This window comes from Alligator mississippiensis, chromosome 2 (genome assembly GCF_030867095.1).
Source record: "Alligator mississippiensis isolate rAllMis1 chromosome 2, rAllMis1, whole genome shotgun sequence".
Lineage (NCBI taxonomy): Eukaryota > Metazoa > Chordata > Crocodylia > Alligatoridae > Alligator > Alligator mississippiensis.
Window position 1 is genome coordinate 203,141,306 of NC_081825.1, and position 24,596 is coordinate 203,165,901.

The window sequence follows — 24,596 nt, forward strand, 5'->3', positions numbered from 1 at the left end:
AGTCCAAAATTGGGATCTTTGAAATCCCTACACAAGGGCTGCCTAAGATCTAGAGGTAGCTTTGCTGGGGTTAAAATCTCCTGCCATTTAAAGTTCTGCTGCTGCATATGTACCACAGTACTTCCATTTTCAATAGGGCTGAGCAGCTCAGTGCTGCTTTCACACTCTCCCAGGGGAAGGGAGAAGAAAAGCAGCTTTGGCTTTGAACCTGCTCAGGTGGGGAACTGGAGCCCTGTCTTCCACATTCTGAGCAAGTAGTTTAACCACTGTATTAAAGGTAGATATCCATTCCTGCTTCTTTCACCATATTTTCAGTGATAAGAATAACCACAGCACTTATGCCCCTTCTTTTGAAAGATGAGCAAGTCTTTGGGAAAGGATTCCAGGCTGTGAGTCAAACGAGGTACTTCATTTATACTAAGTGCACTTAATACTGAGCTTATGCACCATCAAGGTGTGTGAATTTAGGCAAATACCCATCTTCAGGATGTCTCTATTATCCTTCCTGCTCAGCTTGCTGGCTTTACTGGTTCTGTGCTCAACATGCTGGCTTTTGTGGAGCCCACACTGAGATGCCTGACCCTCCCTATATACTCGTAAGGCACGTAAGTGAGTAAACCAGGGCTCTGGATTCCTCTTTGGACCTTATTACACTTTACACAGTGAGCTGTGCACGTGGTGATCAACTTAGTACTATCTTGGAGTCTGGAGCAATCACACCTTCAATTTGAGTGTGATTGCTCCAGACTCCATCCCAACACATCTGTGGGGAGTGGCCAGACCTTAGTGGAACAGGAATTGGATTGTATGGAACAAGAGATAATCCTGCCCTGGAGCGGTGTAACTTTGAGCCACTTAATGAGTGCTTTAAGCCACTTTAAGGTATTAATGTGCAGACAATCTAGAGGTTCAGAGCTCCAGGAGCTGCCCCAAATTATCATGTAATAAGGCCCTTTGTGAGCCAGATATTTAATGTAGGTGTTTCTGTAGCACTGAGTGTTCATCAAAGTCTCTCTTTGGGTCTGAGAAAAAAGTCCCTCTCCTTTTCAGTGCATGAGGAAGCCAGCTCTGGAGAGAGAAACTAGTTATGTCTCTTAAAAGGTTTTGCAAGCATTAGCTCTTCTCTATTAGTAACCATGGTTGTGTGGCCAGATCAGAACCTGGTTAAATTTCATGTAGTTCTCCTGCCATTGGTAGAATAGGGCTGATTTGGTCCTCTGTCTGCTTGTTCTGTCCTATGATTCATAGATTCATAGATGCTAGGGTTGGAAGGGACCTCAATAGATCATCGAGTCTGACCCCTTGCATAGCAGGAAAGAGTGCTGGGTCTAGATGACCCCAGCTAGATACTCATCTAACCTCCTCTTGAAGACCCCCAGGGTAGGGGAGAGCACCACCTCCCTTGGGAGCCCGTTCCAGACCTTGGCCACTCAAAATGTGAAGAAGTTCTTCCTAATGTCCAGTCTAAATCTGCTCTCTGCTAGCTTATGGCCATTATTTCTTGTAACCCCCGGGGGCGCCTTGGTGAATAAATACTCACCTATTCCCTTCTGTGCCCCCGTGATGAACTTATAGGCAGCCACAAGGTCGCCTCTCAACCTTCTCTTGCGGAGGCTGAAAAGGTCCAGTTTCTCTAGTCTCTCCTTGTAGGGCTTGGGCTTCAGGCCCTTAACCATACGAGTGGCCCTTCTCTGGACCCTCTCCAGGTTATCCGCATCCTTCTTGAAGTGTGGTGCCCAGAATTGCATGCAGTACTCCAACTGCGGTCTGACCAGTGCCCGATAGAGGGGAAGTATCACCTCCTTGGATCTATTTGTCATGCATCTGCTGATGCATGATAAAGTGCCATTGGCTTTTCTGATGGCTTAGTCACACTGCCGACTCATGTTCATCTTGGAGTCCACTAAAACTCCAAGATCCCTTTCCACTTCCGTGCCACCCAGCAGGTCATTCCCTAGGCTGTAGGTGTGCTAGACATTTTTCCTCCCTAGGTGCAGCACTTTGCATTTCTCCTTGTTGAACTGCATCCTGTTGTTTTCTGCCCATTTGTCCAACCTGTCCAGGTCTGCTTGCAGCTGTTCCCTGCCCTCCGGCGTGTCCACTTCTCCCCATAGCTTTGTGTCATCTGCAAACTTGGACAGAGTACATTTCACTCCCTCATCCAAGTCACTGATGAAGACATTAAAGCGTATCGGTCCAAGGACCAAACCCTGCGGGACCCCACTGCCCACACCCTTCCAGGTCGAAACTGACCCATCTACCACGACTCTCTAGGTGCGACCCGCTAGCCAATTTGCCACCCACCGGACTGTGTAGTCATCCAAGTCACAGCCTCTTAACTTGTTCACCAGTATGGGGTGGGATACCATATTGAAGGCCTTCCTGAAGTCCAAGTATACGACATCCACCCCTCCTCCTGTGTCCAGGCGTTTCGTAACCTGGTCATAAAAAAAGACTAGATTGGTCAGGCACGATCTGCCCGCTACAAACCCATGCTGGTTTCCCCTCAGCATAATTTGTCCTGCCGGGCTCTCACAAATATGAGCCTTGATAATTTTTTCAAAGACTTTGCCAAGGATGGAGGTGAGACTGACTGGCCTATAGTTGCCCGGGTCCTCTTTCCTCCCCTTCTTGAAAATGGGGACCACACTGGCCCTTTTCCAGTCCTCCGGGACTTGGCCCGTGAGCCACAAGCGTTCAAATATTCCCGCCAGTGGCTCTGCAATGATGTCGGCCAGTGCCTTCAGCACCCTTGGATGGAGCTCATTCGGGCCTGCCGACTTAAAGGCATCCAGTTTTTCCAAGTGACTCTGCACCATCTCAGGGTCTACGCATGGTAGTCTGGCGCCTTGCTGCTGCCTCTCTACAACCCCAGTGAGAGACTTGTCGTGCCCCTCGCTTAGGAACACTGAGGCAAAGAACTCGTTGAGGAGTTCAGCCTTGTCCCCCCTGTCTGTCACCAATTGTTTCTGCCCATTTAGCAGGGGTCCTATTCCTCCCTGGGCCTTCCTTTTACTCCCTATAAATCTAAAAAACAATTTCTTGTTGTCTTTTACTTGGGTTGGCATCCTCAGCTCCATGGTAGCTTTGGCCCGTCTAACTGCCTCCCTACAAGCACGAGCAGAGGAGGTATATTCGTCTTTAGTGATCTCTCCCTGTTTCCACTTTTTATGTGCTCCCCTTTTGGCCCTTAGGCTGCCCTGGATTTCTCTGGTCAGCCAGGGAAGCCTCCTGGCCCCTTTCCCTCTCTTACCTCGCATGGGGATCGTCTCCCTTTGTCCCCGAAGGATCATTTCCTTAAGGCACAGCCACCCTTCTTGGGCACCCATCACTTCAAAACTCCTACTCTGCAGTGCGTCCTTGACTAATCACCTGAGTTCATTGAGATCAGCTTTCCTAAAGTCTAGGACTTTCACCCTACTAGTTACCTTACCCACTCGACGTCTTATGGCGAATTGTTTTATTAGGTGATCACTGTCCCCCAGATGGCTACCGATCTGTAGGTCCCCTACCATGTCATCCCCCGTTGCCAATACCAGATCCAGTATGGCATTCCCCCTAGTGGGACCGTGTACCTCCTGTGTCAGGTAGAGGTCCTGTACACAGGTTAGAAACCTGCGTGAGTGGTGGGACTTTGCTGTCTGTGACCCCCAGCAGATGTCCGGGTAGTTTAGGTCCCCCATGACTACCGCCTCTTTAGCTTTTATGGTCTCCGAGAGTTGCCTAATGAGCCCCGAATCTATTTCTTTCCCATGATGTGGGGGACTGTAGCAGACCCCTACCACCAAATCCCTTTCTCCTTGCCCCCCATGTAGCCTAACCCACAATCCTTCTACTTTCTCATCCTTGGATTCCGTCTTGATGAGGGTTGATGTATATTGCTCATTGTTATAGAGCGCAACCCCTCCCCCTTTTTTCCCCACCCTGTCCTTTCTGTACAATCTATAGCCCTCAATATGTACTGCTTGCAGTAACTGCTTCCTGCAAAGTGTACCCTCTCTAAACACAGCGCTGGATCTGTGCTACTTAATTACTTTATTATAGAAATTCAGTGGTCAGACAACTGCAGTTCTAAAACCAATCTTTTAATGCCACCTGCAGGTATAATGAGGGAATTTCAGAATTACCCAAGAACTGTCTGACTTTCAGAATGCTGGTGCTATGGAAGAGGTGGTAGCCATGTCAGTCTGAAGTCAGGCAGACTGCAGGGCAGGGTGGCATCTTAGGGCAGTTGTACACATGCTGCGGGATGCTTTAATTAGTGAGCCACACTAATTAAAAGTACCCATGTCAAGTGTATCAGTGTCCCTGTGCATCCTTGTGCTGAAAAAATGGCACTGGGACACTTTGAACTAAAGCTCATCGAACATGTTTTATTTCAAAGCGGTCTGCCAACATTTTTTCAGCATAGAGATGCATAGGAATGCTGATACATGTGGCATAGAAGTCTGCCAGAGCACATCAATTTGATGCTCAAGGGCAACCAGCATGGTTTCATTAGGGACAGGTCATGTCAGACCAACCTGATTGCCTTTTACGATCAGGGCACAAAAGCATTGGATGCAGGTGTTGCCATGGATGTAGTCTTTCTGGACTTCAGCAAGGCCTTTGACACTGTCAACCACCCCATCCTCATTAAAAAACTAGGCAACTGTGGCATTGATGCCTGCACAGTCAGATGGATTGCAAATTGGCTGAAGGGTCGTACTCAGAGGGTGGTGGTGGACGGGTCATATTCAACCTGGGGGGAAGTGGGCAGCGGAGTCCCCCAGGGCTCGGTCCTTTGGCCCGCATCATTCAATTTCTTTATCAGCGATTTGGACGACGGGGTGAAAAGCAACCTGTTTAAATTTGCTGATGATACCAAAATTTGGGGTGAGGTGGGCATGTTAGTAGGGAGGAAAAGACTGCAGCAAGACCTGGATAGGTTGCAAGGGTGGGCTAACAAAAACAGGATGTGTTTCAATACGGACAAGTGCAGGGTCCTGCACTTGGGCAGTAGTAACCAGCAGCACACTTATAAGATGGGAAACTCCCTTCTTGAGAGCACAGAGGCAGAAAGGGATCTTGGAGTCATCATTGACTCCAAGATGAACATGGGCCGACAATGCGAGGTCACGGCCAGCAGGGCTAACCGGACCCTATCATGCATCCACAGGTGCATCTCAAGTAGGGCCAAGGAGGTGATCCTCCCCCTCTACATGACACTGGTCAGGCCGCAGTTGGACTACTGTGTCCAGTTCTGGGCACCCCACTTCAAGAGTGATGTGGACAACATTGAGAGGGTCTAGAGGAGGGCCACCTGCATGATCCGGGGACAGCAGGGCAGACCCTACAATGAGAGGCTACGGGACCTGAACCTGTTCAGCCTTCACAAGAGAAGGCTGAGGGAGGACCTGGTGACTGTCTATAAACTCACTAGGGACCAGAAGGGTTTGGGGGAGACCTTGTTTCCCTTAGCACCCCCTGGGACAACAAGGAATAACGGCCACAAGTTGTTGGAGAGTAGGCTCAGATTAGATATCCGTAGGAACTACTTCACTGTCAGGGAGGCTAGGATCTGGAACCAATTTCCAAGGGAAGTGGTGCTGGCTCCTACCCTGGGGGTCTTTAAGAAGTGGCTCAATGCCTACCTGGCTGGGGTCATTTGAGCCCAGTTTTCCTTCTGCCCAGGCAGGGGGGCGGACTTGAAGATCTACATGGTCCCTTCCGACCCTACTTCTATGATTCTATGAATTTCCATGCTCCAGCAGACTCAATTAATTGAGTCTGCTCCAATGCACTGGATTTCTAGTGCATCACAGTAGGTTGCATGCATGTATATAGGAGCCCTTAGAGACTAACTGATTTAGAGAGGCATGAGTTTTTGTGCACAGCCACCTACACTGGAATTGCAGCAGTGCTCTCTCCCACTGGTGTTTTCCTTGGTATTTAAATTCCTCTCTGTTTTAAACCCTTGTTTTCTAAAAGTCCATTCATAGCATCTGACAAAGTAGGCTGTGGTCTATGAAAGTTCATGCCTTTCTGAACCAGGTAGTCCCTAAGCTGCTGCACTGCCACACTTTGTCAGGTGCTACAAAATAATTTTTTTTCATGAATTTTCTTTATTTGTCACTTGCAGCAGTTGTCTCTGTATCTCTTTACCTGCAGTACAAGGAGTGTTCGTGGGTGCTTGTGAAGGTTCATTAATCACTGTTCACAAAATAGAGTGCAGTTATGTGGGCTGAGAGCCCCCTGTTCTGGGAACTGCTGGGGAACTCCTCCCCTAGTCATGGGAACACACCCCAGTAGAGATACCCCTAGAAAGCTGGGGCCTATATGTTTGTGGATCTTAGAAGTTTTCTTTTGCCCATAGGATATCAAGGGTAGGGAGAGGGGCTACTGACTACCCTTTGCACAGATCTCTTAAATGTTGATTTATTTTAATTTTTTTTAATTTTTTTGCTGCCCGCTTTTCCCATTTGAATGTCAAACTGTCTCCTAAATAAAAGATTAGTATCACTAGTGACCACATTTTAAGACTGAATTAACTTTGTCCTGAACGTGTGGGCCCAACAACAGGGAGATACAATGGAAAATTGCATTCCCTGTGCAGCTTGTCCCAAAGACAGGAAAGGACAGAAGGGGAGGTGACAGGCAGAAGACTCTGCTTACTCTTACGTTTGGCCAGTGCTTAAGATAATGCCCGACATGGTGGGTCATTCAGATGTCAGAATTCGTTACTAAGTCTTCTTTCAACATTTTTTTAAAGTTGAAAAGTCAGGTACTCCCAAATCAGGAAATGCAGATTGTCATTTCTGATGAGGTTTTCTCTTTTCCCTAAATGTATTTTGATAGTCTTTGATTACAATCATCATAGACAGTCCCTTGCTTCCTTCAGTGTACCGGACATGCACTGTCCACTGAATAGATTTTTTTCACTTTCAAATAGCATATGCTATTTATAGCTGCTGTCTGCATATACACTGAATATGAAATTATTAATGATGTCCTTATGGGCTGTTCTCTAGAGCCCACATTTGGAGTGTTGTCCTTGAGCAGAGTCTAGATGGTGGAGGTGTCCTTGCTTAGAAAAGCTAGAAAAACCAATTGCTATAAGCTAGAGAGCCTTAACAGTACATCTGAAAGAAACTAAATCTCAAGCAAGGTTAAGGGGCGAATCTAACTTATTTATTATGTTTTGGATTTATGAAATGGATGCAAAAATGCAGCAATACCCTTGTTCTAGGTACCCTTGGCTATCATGTCACAGGGCAATTTAATATTGAACATTTAAGTTTTATCATCAGGCCAAAGCTAGTTAGATATTGGAACAAAAGGGGATAATGTGAACAGTGTCCCCTACCTTCACAAGATATGACTCCATGAACCATTGCTGCTCACCTGTAAAAAGATATACCATGAAGTGTTTCACAGGCCAGTCCAGATGAGCTATTTCAGAGGCACTGGGTGAGGAGGGTTCCAAACCTCTGTGAAGGTCCTCTAAAACTTTTCTATTTTGATGTTATATTATTTTTAACTATTAGTTTTACATTAGTTTTAGCTTTTATTTTACCATTTCAAAATTAAATGTAATAATGGTTTTAAAATAGTACTGTAACTGGCAATTAATAATTGGTAGTTACTACTTATCAAAATTAATTTGATAATTTTTTTATTATTATTTTGTTTTGAAAGTATGAAGTGTTTTGCTGCAACACTTTCAAAATTATTTTTAAAATGTTTTGCTTTGAAACTACAGTTTTGTTTAGACATTTTTCATCCAGCTGTAGGTTCAAGCCATTGTTTTAGTTATTTTTTCAAGGAGGGCCCCTGAACAATTGAACCTGGCCTACATTGTTGCCATTAAAACTGATAAGGGAAAAAGCATAGCAAACAGTATTTATCTATTCAGTAAGTCAAAAAGCATAGCTACTGTCCAAAGGCCTGGTTAAAAGAAAATATCCTTTGAGGCCAGAATAAATGTCTGTTCCTATGTTTTCACCTCTTAAACTAATTTCTAGCTATATGATTCTGCCTAAACAGTTGTGTGAACTTTTGCCTGAATTTCTCATAGCACTAGTGTTGCTTTTTCTGTTAACAGGCTCAAATGCAATATGATACTTCTGTTACATGCTTCTCATTACTCTGCTGTGCAGTTCTCCATGTCTTTCACAGTGAGATCAGGGTGATGCAGTCAAGGGATGAGGGCCTCTTTATTAAAAACAGAAAATACATTTGGAGGCAACCTGTTTAAACTGTTATAAAGGATATGAAAATCATGAATCACAAATTCACAGAGAGGTACTTTCTCAGTGTCCTGACAGGTAGGACTATTCAAAAGATTTGCTTCATGGACTGGTTTTTAAAATGATTTCTATATTTTGTGGCAGTTCTGTGTAAGGGTTATCTAACCTATCTTAACAGCAGAAGTCACTGTTTGGCAATAGCAATTGTCAGAAATGCAGAACACAGCAATTGCAAGCAGGAAAATGTGGTTGAGTGTGTTGCATGGTGCATATTGTTGATTATGTTTGATTATAAGAGATGTAAGAGAAGAGGAAATGCTGTTTATGTGTGTTTTATCAGTGGGAGCTGGACATGACTGTCAAATAGAGAACCTGCTTATCTTTTCACCTGATAGGACCAGGAGTTTTAAGTTTTATCATGCTTATAAAATGATGGCACAAAAAATCTAGTATTAATTCTTTGATCCACCTATTGGGTATGTAAGGCATGATGTGTCCTAAATTTTAAAGCTGCTGTTAACTGTCTATGGTCAGATTGGTATGGACTATGGGTATTTTTGTCCTTCTCCTTAGCAGGATGCACAGCCTTCTTCCTTGGATCTCTTGAGCACTTTTAATAACCTCTGCAGCAGCAGGGCATTGCCCACCATAAGTCCCCTGCTTTACTTGTGGCAGGTTAGGTTGTCATGTCTTGCCATTGTCAGGCTTGACTGTGTAGTTTGTCTAATAGGTTAGGCTAGTGGTGCTCAACCTCTGATCTGCAGGTGAGATTTGGCCCGTGGATCCATGACATACAGCCTGAGAGCTTCCCACAGGTCTTGAAATTTGCAGTGAGGGAGCAGTGGCAATATCACCACCCTCTGCCACTTACAGATTCCCAAGCCCCATGTGGGAGGTCGGCACTCTCTCTTATGTCTCTTATAATTCCCAAGCCCCTCTCCCTGCCCCCTGCCTATCCATACTGGGGCTGGGCCACCCCCATCCTGCCTCACAGCTGGGCCATGTCCCCTCCCTCCACAGGGTCAGGACAAAACCAGGCCATACCCCCCCCCCTTCCCTCGCACAATCGGATCAAAGCCAGGCTACCCCCCCCCCCCTTATCCATGTGGCTGGATAGGACCCTCCCTGGGGCAGATCCAGCTCATGGATGGATTGGGTACTGCCCATCTGGCCCACTGGGGAGGAAGTTTGGGTACTACTGGATTAGACAATGGATTTGCATAGGAAGGTTTGGATAGGATGATCCTGCCTCGGGCAGGGGCTGGCCTATATTACCTCTGGAGGTCCCTTCCAGCCCTGGTATGATTCTATGAAAACATGGTACAAAATACATCCTATGCCACAGCTGATACTTCACAGGAATGATCTTTTGCAATAGGTAATCAGGAGAAGAAATTCTTTATAGTTGCATACTTTGCAGCCTTAAAAGATACTCTGAGCAAGAGTTGGAAGGTGGTGTCAGAGGGAGGAGCAAACTGAATCACTACTTCTAGAACATCTGTCAATATCCTCTTATAATTTGAGTGGTGGAGTATATGGTCGGTATGCATTTACCCTAAGGGAATGTCACAGAGCAGGAAGGAGGTGGTATGTGTAGACAATAAGGCAAGTCAGGAACAGTGAGAGTTAAAAGTTTGCAAGTCTAAAGTTCTGTGGGAGCTGGAGTGCATCAGAACATTTGGGATCTGTTCAAGATCTTCCTGAGGTGGATAGTACAAATTAGCATGGAAAATAAAAGCACGTATGACCAAACCAGAAACAACAGATTTGTAGGTATGCTGTAATTGAATATGTTCATAAATCTGTACATTGTAAAGGGAAATGATGCCAATCATGAGGAGAGCTTGTAAGACCAACACCTGCCATAATAGATATAGAAAGGTATGTAGCAATGTTGCCTTTATAAAGGTCATTAATCACTAAATTGTAAGATGCAATCATGCAGGTTTGATGCAAACGCTTCTCATGTATAAAAGAGTGGAATAGAAATGCACTTTGGATTTGTGTTTAACTGCACACTCTCCCTGCTGTGAGGCAGTATGATCACCTGGATGAAAGTATGCATAAAAGCTACACTAAGTTTATAAACACTGAATCACTGGTGCAAGCTTATTCAAAATGCATTGTAGTAGGATCTAACACATACGTGGAGGCAGCAACCATATGTAGGGTGCTGACCATATGCAATGACTGCATTAACCCCTGCTGTACCTGCACTTCTGCATCTGGACTTAGCCCATGGGACTCCTTGTGATTCACACATGACCCGCAAGAAGCCCCATAATTTGGATCCAGTTCAAGGGCCTGGGGGACTTTGACATCTCTGTACTAAAGGATAAGAATAAAGATTCATACGTGCACTAAGCACATGGCCCATGTAGGTTGTCAGCCTCTTGCTAACATAGTGTCAATATTCATGCAATAACGCATAAAAGTGAGCAGAACATTTATTGCTGATTTACACCGCAAGCAAACCTACTGATATTAATAAGGCCAAAGGGAATGCAAGTCAATGCTGCATTCAGTTCCTATCCTTTAGTTTTTACACAACCAACCACATACGTTGGCACTTGGTGCCATCTACTGGACTGCATTTCTATTACCAGAAGAGAGTTTTAAGTTCATATTGGAAATCCTACACTGATTCAAGCTATATTTTAGTATTCAGTATTCTATATTTCAGTATTTAGTATTCAGTATTCAGTGACTGTGGATCATTTCTGCTTATTTTTTAAGTGCCAATACCAATAACATGAGAAAAGAATTGTTTGATGTATATTATAGAAGACTTAAGAAATTAACCAGATTTAGAGTTAATATGGAAAATGTATGGTTTATTGTGTGTGTTTCTGTTCTCTGACTGCATCATTCTGACCCAGAATATTAAGATTTTAACTTTTATAAATTTCTTAGTTTACTTTCTTCTTAATCACTGGACATAAATAATCCATTAGGTACATCCCATATAAAGATCTTGTTCTACCTATATTTTTCTGTATAAATTAAGGAAAATTAATATTCTATCATTCGTATATTTTTTGCATCTTGAAGAACTTGGTATTTCCTCTAATTGCAGGTAGTTTAGGTGCCTCTAGGTCCCTATGTCAATTTTGTGGCTTGATGAGGTGAGGTAAAATGATACCTATCATTTATTTATTTTTCTGCCTGCTACTGAGGTTTGACTTGCACAAATGACTGGTAAAACAGCCATGTAGTTGATTCAATAAAAAATATCACCCCCAAAAAATCCTTGCCTCCTGTATAGTTCCATAATGGCTACACCATCACTCCAACACTACTGGTAAAACTTACTTGCTATAGAGGGAAAGAGTAAAAATGATTTTAAAATGCTGTCTAATATACCAAGAAGAGGAATAGCCTGTGGTTTTTAAAATATTGTGAATACAACATAGTTATGATTCTAAAAGGGAATGCAATTCATCCTATCAAGTTACATTTAAAGGCTAACATAGTATAACTCAGTGGGACATTTTGGTTTTTGCTGAGACCTACTGGAAGAACTGATTGCAGAGTGGAGATTAAGCTAAAAGTTAGACACGATGATCATCCCAGGAAGTAAAGACAAAAAGCGGAAATAAGCTGAAGTGGACCCAGAAAGTACTCCTGTCAGCTGCCATTTGGTAATGGGTCAGGGAGAGAGTGCAAACCAGGTAGAACCGCCAGAGCTTTTATAGTTTAGATTTTTTGATCTATGCGGCTAACATAATAATCAAGTGCCGCCTGTCAGCTGAAGCTTAAGTGCCATCAGAACAGCTTCATTTGCAGCAGGCTCTGATTTAGCACTTAAGGCTAGGGACAGAAACTACACATAAACCGGTATAAGTGATTGGAAACTGATTCAAATCTGTAACACAACAGAAATTCAGTGCACATAAACCACTTTCAAAATGACCAAAATCAGTGTAAGATAAATCTGGATGGATGTAGTATCAGACTGAACTGATTTAGAGTAAACCAGTTTATTGAACTTCTGTCCCAGATCCCCTCCAGGTTCAGGTTAACTCACAGTCCCCAAAGATGCTTTGCACCTCTCCTGTAAGCCCTTGGTTTATGGCCTGACCCACTGCAGGCATGTGGCTGCATTTCCAGAATCAAACATAATGTTGGTTCACTCTACACACACAGACTAAGTTGCGAAGATTGAATCAATTCAACCTCTGGCTTTTTGACAGTCTGTCTTCTTCCTCCCTCATTTGTCCCATCTAAATGGGGTCACTATTGCAGATCCTGGCTTTGGTCATAAGTCTCTTCTTCTTCCAATTCCTTCTCTCTCATGTCCCTCTCCACTATATCTCTCCATCTCATCTTCGGTCTTCTTCTTCCCCTTCTCCCTGGTAGTGCCATTCTGGTAACTTCTTTTCCCACATATTTTTCCAGACTCCTTTGAACATGCCCCTACCATGCCAGAGTTCTTTCTTGCACTTTCTTAGATGTCTCCACTGTTACCAGATTTGCCCATTACTTTGGGGTGTGCTCATTTATTAGGGATAGTTTCTAGGGTCTTGGTGATTCTGTCAATGTGCTGCTTGTGTTACTATATGGAGCTGTATCTCTCCCTTCTGCAAGCCCTCGCCCCCAATGGAGCTATCTTGCAGGACTCAATCTCAATGGGACTGGGTTCCTCCAGTCACCAAATCAGTCATACACACAAACACACACAAATTAACGTGACATGCCTGACCTGGCTGGGTTGATCAGCATGGACAGGCTGACACCCTCATATGCCAAGAATCAGTTCACCAGAGCAACAATAAAATGCAGTCAGACACAAGCGCACAGGTGAACAGAATCCCTCTGAATCCGGCTGGGTGTCCAGCTGACACACTCATAGGCCAGCATTCAGTTCATAAGGGCACGTCTGAGTCAAACTGGGTCAATCAACCTGTACAAGCTGATCCCCTTATGTGTTTCAAACTCAGCACGTCCCAATCTTTGGCCTCTTGATGAGCAGACCCCACAGTATTTTTGGGCTTCACAGGGATCTTTAGCTTAGGTAAAAGAAGCATTGCTGCAGAGCATGGGAGGAAAGAGAAGCAGAGAAGGAAAAATATACCCAATTACTACCAGTTTGCCCATAAAAGTTATTTATTGCTAAGCATATAAAATATATAATAGTACTAGTAGTAATAGACATGCAAAAGAAAAACAAACACAAACAATGACAATACTACCCTGGTTTCACTAAGTATTTGGGGAAACTTAGCTCAAGCTTAACTAATACAGTTCAGGTTCAGAAATTTATGCCTAGAATGAAAAGAGAGAGAGAGTGCTGGGATCTCACCAGTCCAAGGTACTCGGGCTGCAAAGCTGACAGGCACAGTCCTTGAAGGGAGATGATCTGTTCTTCCAGCGTCCCAAGAACAACAGGGGATGGTGTCAGCACAGGAGTTTTTCTTCTTTCTTTCTTTTTCAAGCACCTACATTTTTTACAGATTTTTATACCCTCAGTTCAGCTGCTTCGAAGCATCCTCAATAGTGTAAATCATTGTCTTTTCGCTTGACAAGGGGTTATCTGGTTTGAAACATCTCAAGAAACTGATTGATAATCAGGAAACACATAATGTTAGGGAGTTACCAGACACTTGGGAGCCAGCTTGAAATTCCTATGGATAGCAGATATACTGATGGGATCTCTCATGGTTTCTTCAGAAACAATAGATAGCTTGCAGCATCAGGATTTTGGATTTTTACTTGTTGTGCACAAGCCTCAGCTTAGCATGACTTTTCCAGATCTTACTATAGTCTTTTAACAGACTTAAGATAATTATTGGGGTGCTCATAACCTTTTGTGGAGAGGACTCCCACCAGTCGTCTCGGGAAAAGTATGACAACACCTGTGATTAGGGCTCCAACGGGCTGGACGCTGTGATGAATCCTTAACCATTGTTCAAATGTTGCCCATACCCCCTCTGACTCGGTCTCTTGCCTCAGCATTCCCTAACCCTGCAACTGAGCTTTAGTCAATCAACTTTAAATAGGTCTCCCATAGTGGGACCGGGGAACGTACGGCCCGAGATGCCTATTAAACTTAGAAGTGTGTGTGTGTCTGGGGGTGGAAAAGTCCTTAGTAAATCCAGATTAGAATTGGTCTGATAAATGCTGAGCTGGGTGTGTGTGAACATGGGTTGATTAGCATTTGGAGCACAGATTCCCCATCATGCAGTGCTCCCCTGCTTCTCTGGTCCCAGAATTCACTGCAGTCTCTGCTTCAGGCTTTCTGTTCTCCATCTCTCATGTAAATGAATGGTCATCTGGTTCCATCTCGGATGCAAATGAGACCTAGGGCAGTTGTTTCACTCTTGTCACCCTTATCTGGAGGGTCTTAGGTGCGTTTCCCACTGCATCTTAATCAGTTTCATTTATGTAGAGGAGGGGAGGGAGGGGGGTGAGTCAGACAGACTGCATCCTGTGCCAGGGTTCCCAAGAACACACAGCTGAGACGTAACACCACTACCTTCACCAATCCTGTGATGTAAGTATTCCTCACTTTATCTTCATCAGTCCGCACATCCATCGGAGCATTCTTGTCTCTGTCCCATTGTCTACTTTCTTGAGTTTTCTTCAGGGGCCATGTCTCCTCTCTGTACAATAGCAGACTCACACATCTTGTAGACTTTCCCTTTCAGCTTCACTGGTACTCTCCTGTCGTATGATATTCCTGTCATCAATTTCCAGTTTGATCACCCTGCTGTTATTTGATGGTTCAACTCTTCATCTAACTGCATTCCTCTGAACAGATGACCCTAGATACTTGAACCTGTCAAAATTTCGAACACGTTTCTCATTGATGATCACATTTCCAACATCAGGTACCTCCGAAAATTTACAGTGCATATGTTTAATTTTGGATCAACTAATCTTTATTCCTCTTCCATCTAGCACTTCTCTCCATTGGTCCAATCCAGCTTGCACTTCCTCTAAACTCTCAGCACAAATGACCACTTCATCTGCAAACATCATATTCCAGGGTGGTCTCCTTCTTACTTGTTCTGTAAACACATCCATCATGACTGCAAATGGGAATGGGCTCAAAGCTGACCCTTGAGCTTTTTGACTGTCTGTATTAGCCTAAATGTCTACAGTAGTCCTTATACCCAGACTTAGCAACAGTTTGGCCAATAGGGAAGCAAAGAGAATTTTTATGATTAGTTGACAAGGTTCTTTGGGTAAATGTGATATCTTTTATTAGACCAACTAAATAGTTGAAAAAATGTTCTTTGCCAGCTATGTCCTTAGACCAACACAGCTACAACCAGCATCTCCGAAATATGGTATGATTAGTTGAAAAACTTCAGAAAAACTCCTGTCCATTACTAGGTGTCAGGCTCCTTTCTATCTCAATTCTTTTTGATTATTCCACTTCTTCATCACTGGTCAGCTGCTAATTCTCCTTGTCTGTAAGTTGGACTTACATGTCCTCTTGTGAAAAAGCACTTCTCCCTTTCACTGATTCTTAGATAGGGCATTCCATGAAAGGTAGCTAGTAACTGTAAGTTATCAATTTCAGGGTGTGAGCACACAACATTTTTACACAGGTATAATTTACATTAATTTTGTGCACCAATTTATATTGCATGGGATCTGGAGAGGACAGGCAGCCATCTCATCCTGAGTGCTTTTACAGAGCCTTGACATAGAGTAACAGGGGAGCAGTAGTAGTTTATGTAGAGTTCCTACAGTTCTTAGGAAGGAAAAAAAATCAGATGTAAAATTAATTTTGAAATTCTGAGTAGAATATCTATCTAAAGGTTTTGACTCATTTTTCCCCTCCAAATAATAAAGCACTCATTGGGCTTGTCTACACAAGAAATTTGCTGCAGAGTTGCCTAATTAGCGCTGCAGTAAATGTCTTAGCATCTACACATGTGGACCTATTAGGCCACAGGAAACTAATACATTCCACAGCAGGTTAGTGGCTGCAGAGTTTTTTCATACACATCAGTGCACATGTAGATGCAGGCCTAGCTGGCTAGGGCACAAGGGTGCTTCAGTATGGGGCTGCCTGCTAGCTAGCCCCACACTAGAGCACCCTCATGCCCCAGCCAGCCCCTCTGCAGCACATTGAGCTGGGTTGGAGCAGCCCTGGGCTGGCAGGCTGAGCCCCTTGCCAGCCAGGGCTACTCCAACTTGGCTCAATGTGCTGCAGACCCAGGTGAACATGTAAAATGTGGTGCCCAACAGTTATAAACTCTGGCAAAATATGCATCTGAGTTTATTGCTGTGCATTAATATGCACACGTAGATCACTAATATCAACCATGAAATGAATGGAAACAGTTTCTGTAGAAAACAATTCACATTTCTAAATATTTGTCCTTCTCAATAAAAAAAGTTAATTTCTAATTAACTATAAATAAAAATACTAAAAAGAAGCTGCTGTTTTTCATCTATGTGGATAGATACTAATTGTGTGTTGAGGTGCTCATTAACATCTAAAGATTTGTAAACCGGTTTTTAATGCATTTTTTTTTAAATAAAGATCTGAGTATTTTTACAGATACCATCCTCTGCATTAAAGTTGTATCTGCCTATGTATGTAAGGGCCTTTTACACGATAAATGTTGGTGGCTTCTGGAGCTCTTAATCCCTGAACTAACTGCATGTTAACACATGGGGCATTGGGGGTGGGGGGGGGAAGGGGGCAAGCAGCCTCTCAAAGCCTGGAGCTCTGCCAGCCTGCAAGGGAAAAACCACCGTTTCCTGCATTTTTCTCCTTTAAAGGAGAATCCATTTTTAAAGTTTGTTCACAACTCTTTTGATATATTCTTGTGACATGCTTTTGAGTCGCGACCCACAGTTTGAGAAATGCTGGTTTAAAGCACTTGTTATTCAGCTCAGAGTTGCATAAATTTGTTTCTGTTCTATAATGGTGTGGCCACTTCCCATTTTGCCTAAGTTGGAGTCCTTCAGCATCCCAGGATGCTCTGAGCTCCAAGGGGTCCAATGCTTTTTTCTCTGCAGCTTAGGAAGTTCTCACTGCCCCACACCCTGCCAGCCAGGATGCCAGCCAGCTGAGCACTGCCTGGCATCCATGGGGACTGATCCTTTTTTCCCTGGAGCACAGTGCCTCCCTGGACTGCTTCCTGGACTGGCTCTGCTCCTGCTGGAGGCAGTGCAGGGGTGAACACCACCTGAGCTCTGGAGAAAAAAGGATCAGGCCCCTCAGAGCTCAGAACAAGTGAGTTCCAGAGCGGTAGCCCTAGAGCTCTCTTGTCTCACTGAAACTGCCACTGTGGCTCCACATTAATAGTAGGGCACCAGGCTTGAGCCCTGACAGCCCTGTTCTCAGCATGGAGCTGCTGTGTCAGCTTCAGCAAGGCCACAGAGCCCCAGGGAAGCTGCTTCCCCAGGTCTTTCTGGTCTTGCTAAAAATGACACAGTAGTGGGCAGGCTCTCTGGCTGGCAGGAGCAGCGAGTGGGTCCTGCTCCTAGTCTGCCCCTGCTCACCAAGCCTCTAGTGGCAAGTCACAGCTTTGCAGGTGGACAGTCAGAGCAGGGTTTTCACCTTAAGGTGTGACTCCTCCAGTAAGCTGAACAACACTAAGCCAATTTAACGTTTGTTTGGCTTACAGTGTAAGGTCTAACAAGACCCTGACTGTGTGTGCTGTCTTCACTTGTGCCTGTCCATGGAGGACATATGTCTGTTACAGGTCTCATTTCCAAAGCCTATTTAGGTTAAGCCACAGAGATTCATGCTTTTAATGGTGGAGGTTCTTGGTGAATCAGGCAAAATGGTAGCTGGTTCACTCTAAGGCATGAGCTACTGCTCTTCTAAAGATGATGACCCATTTTCCAAAACATCTGTATGCTGTACCCTTAAGATTTCATCAGGGCAAAACTAAAGCTACTGCTATTAAAATGTTGGAGTAGGAAGGAACCTTTTCCTGCAAGCATACAAATGGGCATTAGGGCTGTGCGAAATTTCACCGGCTGCTTCATTTTGACTCATTTTGAGCTTGAAACAGTGAAATTGAAATGAAATGAAGGGCTTCAAAGCAGCCATGAAATGAAATGAGGCCAGTCAAAATGGTTTGAAACTTTCAAAATGGTTCAAGTTTCAAAGCAGCAGCCAGATGGTGGGAGGCAGGGGAGAGGCAGGGCTGTGCTGCTCCAAGTGGCTCCTCAGCCCCATTTGGCTCAGCCTGGTGGGGAGTGCAGCCCTGGCTCTCCCTGTCTCCCACTGCTGGGCTGCACTCTGTGGGGCTGGCAGAGCCGATGGGAGTGCAGCGCTGGTCCTGTCTGCCTCCTGATGCCAGACTCCACTCCGGTTGGCTCCACCAGCCCCATGGAGCCGATTCCAGTGGCAAGAGGTGGGCAGAACTGGTGTTGCAGTCATCCTCCTGCCACTGGGCTGAGTTCCACAGGGCTACAAGCCACTGGGAGCTGAGCCCGGTGGAGGGAGGCAGAGCGCAGGCCACCTCCCTCCACCAGGCAGCAAGCCACTGGGTGCTGAGCCCTGTAGAGGGAGGTGGAGTGCAGCACTGGGGCTGCACTCCACCCTCTTCCACTGGGCTCAGCGCCCAGTGGCTTGCTGCCTGGTGCAGGGAGGTGGCATGCATCACCAGGGCTGTGCATCAACTCCCTCCACTGGACTCAGCACACAGTGGCTTGCTGCCCAGCGTGGGGAGGCAGCGTGTGCTCCACCTCCCCCCATGGGGCTCAGCACGCAGCAGCTCCCAGCCCCATGAAACTGAGCCTGCTGTGGGGAAGCAGAGTGCAGTGCCAGGGCAGCACTCTGCCTCCCTCCATCAGGCTCAGCTCTCAGCGCCAGTCCCAGGCGGCAGTGGCAGCCTCCCGCCCACACCCCTAGAAGGGCTCTGCTGGACTCCTCTGTGGGTGTGGGCAAAATTCAAAACAGCATCAAAACAGCAAAACAGTTTCGATGAGTCAAAATGGAACAATGTTTTTTAAATGAAACTAAACTCAAAGCAAAACACTGTTCCATCTAAACGTTGAAACAGAAGTTGAAGCAAAATGGTGCTGTTTTGTGCAGCCCTAATGGGCATATATCAGTGTTTGGAAAGCAATGACTGAAGTTAAAATTCATCAGATGAATGTTTAAAAAGTCCTATTTGAAAACATTCTCCTGACATCGGCTATTGAAACTGCAGGAAACAAATTGAAAGTCACCAGCATCTCTGTTTTTCCACTTGTGCAGATGCTTTAAGCATAACAGAAGGTTTTTTCATCTTGATATTTGCTATTTTGATACAGCCTGTGGAGTAAACAATGTTCTTCAGGACTCTTCTGAAGAACCTGAGGAGAGTGTAAAGCCTATAGCAGTAGCGGTTTAGATGCACTGAACCATCTAGGGCTGAGTGTGAAAAATGTCATTGCCTACTGAGCAGCTAATGTGACCATCTATTACGGCAAAAAATGTTCTGTGCTTTGGAAACTGGAGGATAAGAAGCTAAATATCAGCCAGGTGAATGGTAATTGCCTTGCTTTCCACAATATGGCAAAACACTACATGAAGTTACTGAGTTTTCATGTTGAAGGCATAGCAATAAAGACCTAAAATGCATTTACATGTGGAGCAAAGAATGAAAAGCAACTGAAATGTTATAGCATAAAGTTCCTAAACATATTCCATTTTGCTGGTAAGGTCTTTTCCCTGTAGTTAAGATGTTGCTTCCTAAGTGAAAAAACTATAAATGTGTACATCTTTTGCAGTTAGGATTATGGAAATGTAACAATGTTATTTTGATATTCACTAGAGTGCAAAAGAATAAAATCAGCATGAAGTCAACTATTCCTGAATGTCACAATATTGTGTGCATCATTAATAGCTATCCCCTGAAGTGAGAATGCAATGTCACTATAATGATGGGCATCAGAATAGAGTGAAATGCAGAGATTAATTATACTGTTATTATAGAGCAGGGGTTGGCAACATATGGCCCAATGGCCAGATTTGCTCTGTGGACATGCTAGATTTGGATTGCAAAACTGAGGGCTTCACCTGCCCTGGGTGGTGAGAAGCTGCAGCCAAGGCTCATGGGTGGGGAAGAGTGATGGAAGGGAAAAGCTGCAGCAGCCTGGAGACTCCAAGCAGTCTGACTACAGGAACTAGTCAGGAAACTGTCATGCCAGGTAGTGGGCTGCCAAGTCTGGGGAGTTCACTTGGCATCTGGGAGGGCAACCAGGATCAGGAGGAGAGTGTGTAATACAGATGCTGGCAAAGCCAGGAATCCAGAAGCCAGGAGGTCCATCCAAGAAGCAGAGTCAGAGGGCCAAGGAGTCAGTACAGAGTTAGAAAATAAGCCAGGTCAGGTATCCAGGAGAATAAGCTTGGAGTCAGACCTTGAGGAACAGGCTGGGTTAGGAAGCTGAAGGTTCAGGCAGAGCATGGAGTCTGAACCAGGTTGAGAAGCCGAGGGATCTGGTAGAGGTACAAGGTGTGACAAGCAGCAAAGCAGCGTGGGTACAGGTTGAGCCCCATTATCCAGACACTTCCCTTCCTGTGTTGGGAAGTGGAAGGTCAGCTGAACCTAACTGACCACTCAGGCGGCAGGGAGTAGACAGATGGCTAGGCCCTGAAGGAGGCTTCTGGCTACTGGTATCCAGTCTGGGGTGCTTAGCTGAGCAGATGGGGCTGAGTGACTAATCTGGACAAACCAAGGTCTTGGGTTTGAGACAGTGGCCTGACAGAAAACCACCTAAACCCTAGTCCTAACTGGGAGATCCCTATCTGCCAAAAAAGGCACTTAATGCCAAGAGTAAGTGAGATGAACCACAGGGATCCCCCACACAGGGTTGGGGCTGGGAAGTCTCCAAGCAGGGGAAACAGCCTTTTTTGGGCTGGAAGGGTCCTTTTCATCTAGGGATATCTTGAAAGCTAGGGGCTTAGTGGTGAGGTTTCGAGGCTTTCCAAGCCTGTAGTCAGGCTTCTTGGGGTCATCTGCTGGAAGATGGAACAGCCTAAACTAGGATTAGGGTTAGAGAATGGGAAAAGTTAAAAGCTGTTTTTCTTCCTGGGATTGGTAGTGTTAGTATGTCCACACAGGGTGCTGCCTGATCTCCTGGTTCTCGCCTGCCACAACTTCGATCTTATTAAAGAAATGGGGAGGGAAGAGATGTTGCAATGATTAGTACCTGAGGAAGGACCATGCTTGGTCTATTTCATAATCTAGGTGATTTTTTAAAATTCTTTCTTTTACAGAGGACTGGAGGGGAGGCAGCAGCTTGTCCGGACTGTTCCTGGGATCACCCCCGTGCTCCAAAGAGGGTCCCCGGTGGCTCAATCTATCCGGTAAGTGCCGGCAGATGTTTTATTGATTATGGTTGTGCCCATAATCAGTCCCAGTGGGTTTCCAGCTCTACGCCAAGTGCCCTATGTAGGGTGTCCTCGTCTGCCTCTTCTTATATGGGCCGCTCGCTGCAACCCCCTGCGCTCACAGTCATTGCCTGCTCCAAATAATAAGTGAAAGGGAAAAGATATAAAAGGTTTCTTTCTTCGCCCGCGTCTCAGCTCCCCATCACCAATTAACTCATTAGTGGCTTGTTACGGGCGCCGCCCAGTCTCTTTTGCTGTGCTCTGCGCCAGCGCGAGAAAGGGAGTCTCCCCGCAGTTGGACTCACAGCCCTCAGACCCAGATCCCCTCTCCCCTCGAGTTCTGGGGGTGACAGGCAAGGTCTCTTCTGAGGTCTTAGACTTGAGACCCCCTCTTGCTTCAGCGTTGCCTCGCTGCATCCTTGTGCAGAACCGCGGCTTCTCCCAGCAGGGTGGCTCAGTTTTCCCCAGACTCACCGCCACTCCTGTAGGCTCCTGGTAAGTAGGGAGCGTGGTTTGCCAGCCCCAAGGCTCTGTAGTCCCTTGGTCAGTGCTGGCCTCATGTCACGGATCCCTCCTTTGAATCTTTCCTTGCGGGAGCCCCCAGCAGCTCCTCTCTTCTCTCGTGGTGCCCGAAGGCAACTTTCCCTAGGCATCGTCCTCTTCATATCCCCGGGCACCAAGCCCCATTGGCTCTCCGTGGGTGTGGGGGCGTCTCTTCACCCCGCCAGGCCATAATCACTACCAGCTGTGAGATTTCTCAAGTAACAGGGCTTCAGTTGGGAACCCTGTTACAGGCAGGACTTCCAGAGTTATAGTTAGGACACCAGTAGCTAGGAAAGTCCACACTGGGAGTAAGTGGGATGTATCCTGTAAGTGGGATGTATCCTATATCCTGATGTAACTCCCACTTACAGTTTGGGATGGGAGGGATGCAGGATTGGGGGTGGGCCGTTATCTCTTGCTCCAGGACTGTTTTGGCAGCTAAGGACCTACTGGCTGGGTTGAAGGGTAGGGTTTAAAGGCCTACCAAGTCAGTTTCTGTAATTGGGCTGTTTGAGACATCTTGTCTGGGGCTGCTAGTGCAGTTTAGGCTAGGGAATAGAAAAGGTTTAGAGCTTTCTTTCTGCTTGGGATTTGTAGTGTTCCTGGGGTTATAGTTAGGGACTTGGTAGCTGGGGCAATTTTTGCTATGGGTAAGCAGGTTGGACCCTTGGACACCCCACCTACTTGTGAGAATGGGAGTGTTCCTGGCAGTGGAGTCAGTCATGGGGGTTCAGAGTGTTCAGCTCCAGAGCTGTTTTGGCTGCTAGGGATTTCCCCGGCAAGCTTTGCAATTGGACTTGGGGGCTTTCTAAGCCTTTCTAAGGCTTTCCCGAGCATGTTGCTAGGGTCTCCTGCCTGGGGCTTCTCAGTTTAGGACTAGGGTTAGAAAATGGGAAAGGTTTAGAGATAACTTTCTGCCTGGGATTAGTAGGAATTCCAGAATTAATTATAGCCAGGTAGGTAGGGCATTCAATGATAAAATAAGTGGGTTGGAAATTGTGGCCCCACAGCTAGTGGCTGGGTCACATATAGACTATACATATGATATACAGTCAGGCTCCTTGGGGTCTTCTGCACGCTGCTGCTGGAGAAGCCCAAGCTAGGACTACCTGTAGGGTTGAGGTTTGGGTTGGAATAAGGCAAAGGGTTAGAGTTGCCTTTTTGCTTAGGTAGAGCTCCCAGAGTAGTAGTGAGGATACAGATAGGTAAGGCACACTGTGCTAAGAGTAAGGGGATGGACCCTTCGGCCTGCCACCTAAGGGTGGGGATGGAGAGGTTCGAATGGTGGGAGCCAGGCATGGAGGCGGCAGGGTTCCTTTTTGCTCCAGGTCTGTTTTGGGTACTAGGGCTCTTGGCTGCCATTTGCAATAGGATGTGTGGGTTTCCAAGCCTGTTCTTATAGTCAGGCTGCTTGGGGTCTCCTGCCTGGGGCCATGGGACAGCCTGAACTAGGCTTGGGGTTAGAGAATAGCACAGCCGTAAGTAGGACAGTCCATGCTAAAAATAAGTAGGAGGGATGCTGTGAACCTTACCTAGTGTTGGGGACTAGAGGATTCTTAACAGTGGGGACAGGCTTTCAGCTGGGAGTGTTTCTTTTATTCCAGAGATGTGTCGAGTTTTAACACTCATGTTTAGTGGCTTTCCAAGCCAGTTCCTCTAGTCAGACTGCAGGGGTTTCCTGCCTGGGGCTGCTGGAATAGCCCTGGGCTAGTGCTAGGGGAATGGGAAAAACTTAAGACTTATCTTTCTGTTTGGGATTTATGTGACTCCTAGAATTTTAGGGCTCCTATAGACAGGCAGTGAGGCTGCCCTGATGTGCTGTAAATCCAGCGTTTTGGAGCAGACGTGGTTAATTGAGTCTGCTGGAGCGCAGAAATTAACATACTCCAGCAGCCTCTAGTATCACGTGTATCAGAGTCCCTGGGCTGAAAAATGGAAGTGGGGCATTTTAACCTAAAGCTCATTCAATAATCTTTAATTCAAAGGACCCCGCCACCATTTTTCAGTGCGGGAGCACTGATACATGTGATGTTTGAGTACTTTTAATGAGCATTGCTTGTTAATTCCAGTTCCCCCCCCGTCACAAAGCACATCTATAAATGCCCATAGTGTGCAGAGAGGTTGGCAGGCCAGTCCATGCTAAGAGTAAGCTGGATGGACCTCAAGGCCCCCACCTAGGGTCTCATGGGTGGTTCCCAAGAGAGAGCTCAGAATTCAGGTGAGTGTATTCCTTTTGCTCCAGTGTTGTTTCGGTAGCCAGCTATTTCCTGTCTGGGCTTTATGATGGGATTTGAGGGATTTTCCAAGCCAGTTCAGGTACTTAAAGTTTCCTGTCTTGAACTGTGGGAATATCCTGAGGTATGCGAGTGGTTATGGTATTAGTAAGCTGAGTAGGGTAAACGTAGGTTCTGGTGCCTTTGACCAGGCACTTTCTCTTAAGCATCACAGGCCTTCTATACATGTGCCCTGGGGTGGAGTGGGGATGTTTTAATTAAAGCGATTCTGAGACCCACTGTAATTAAATACCT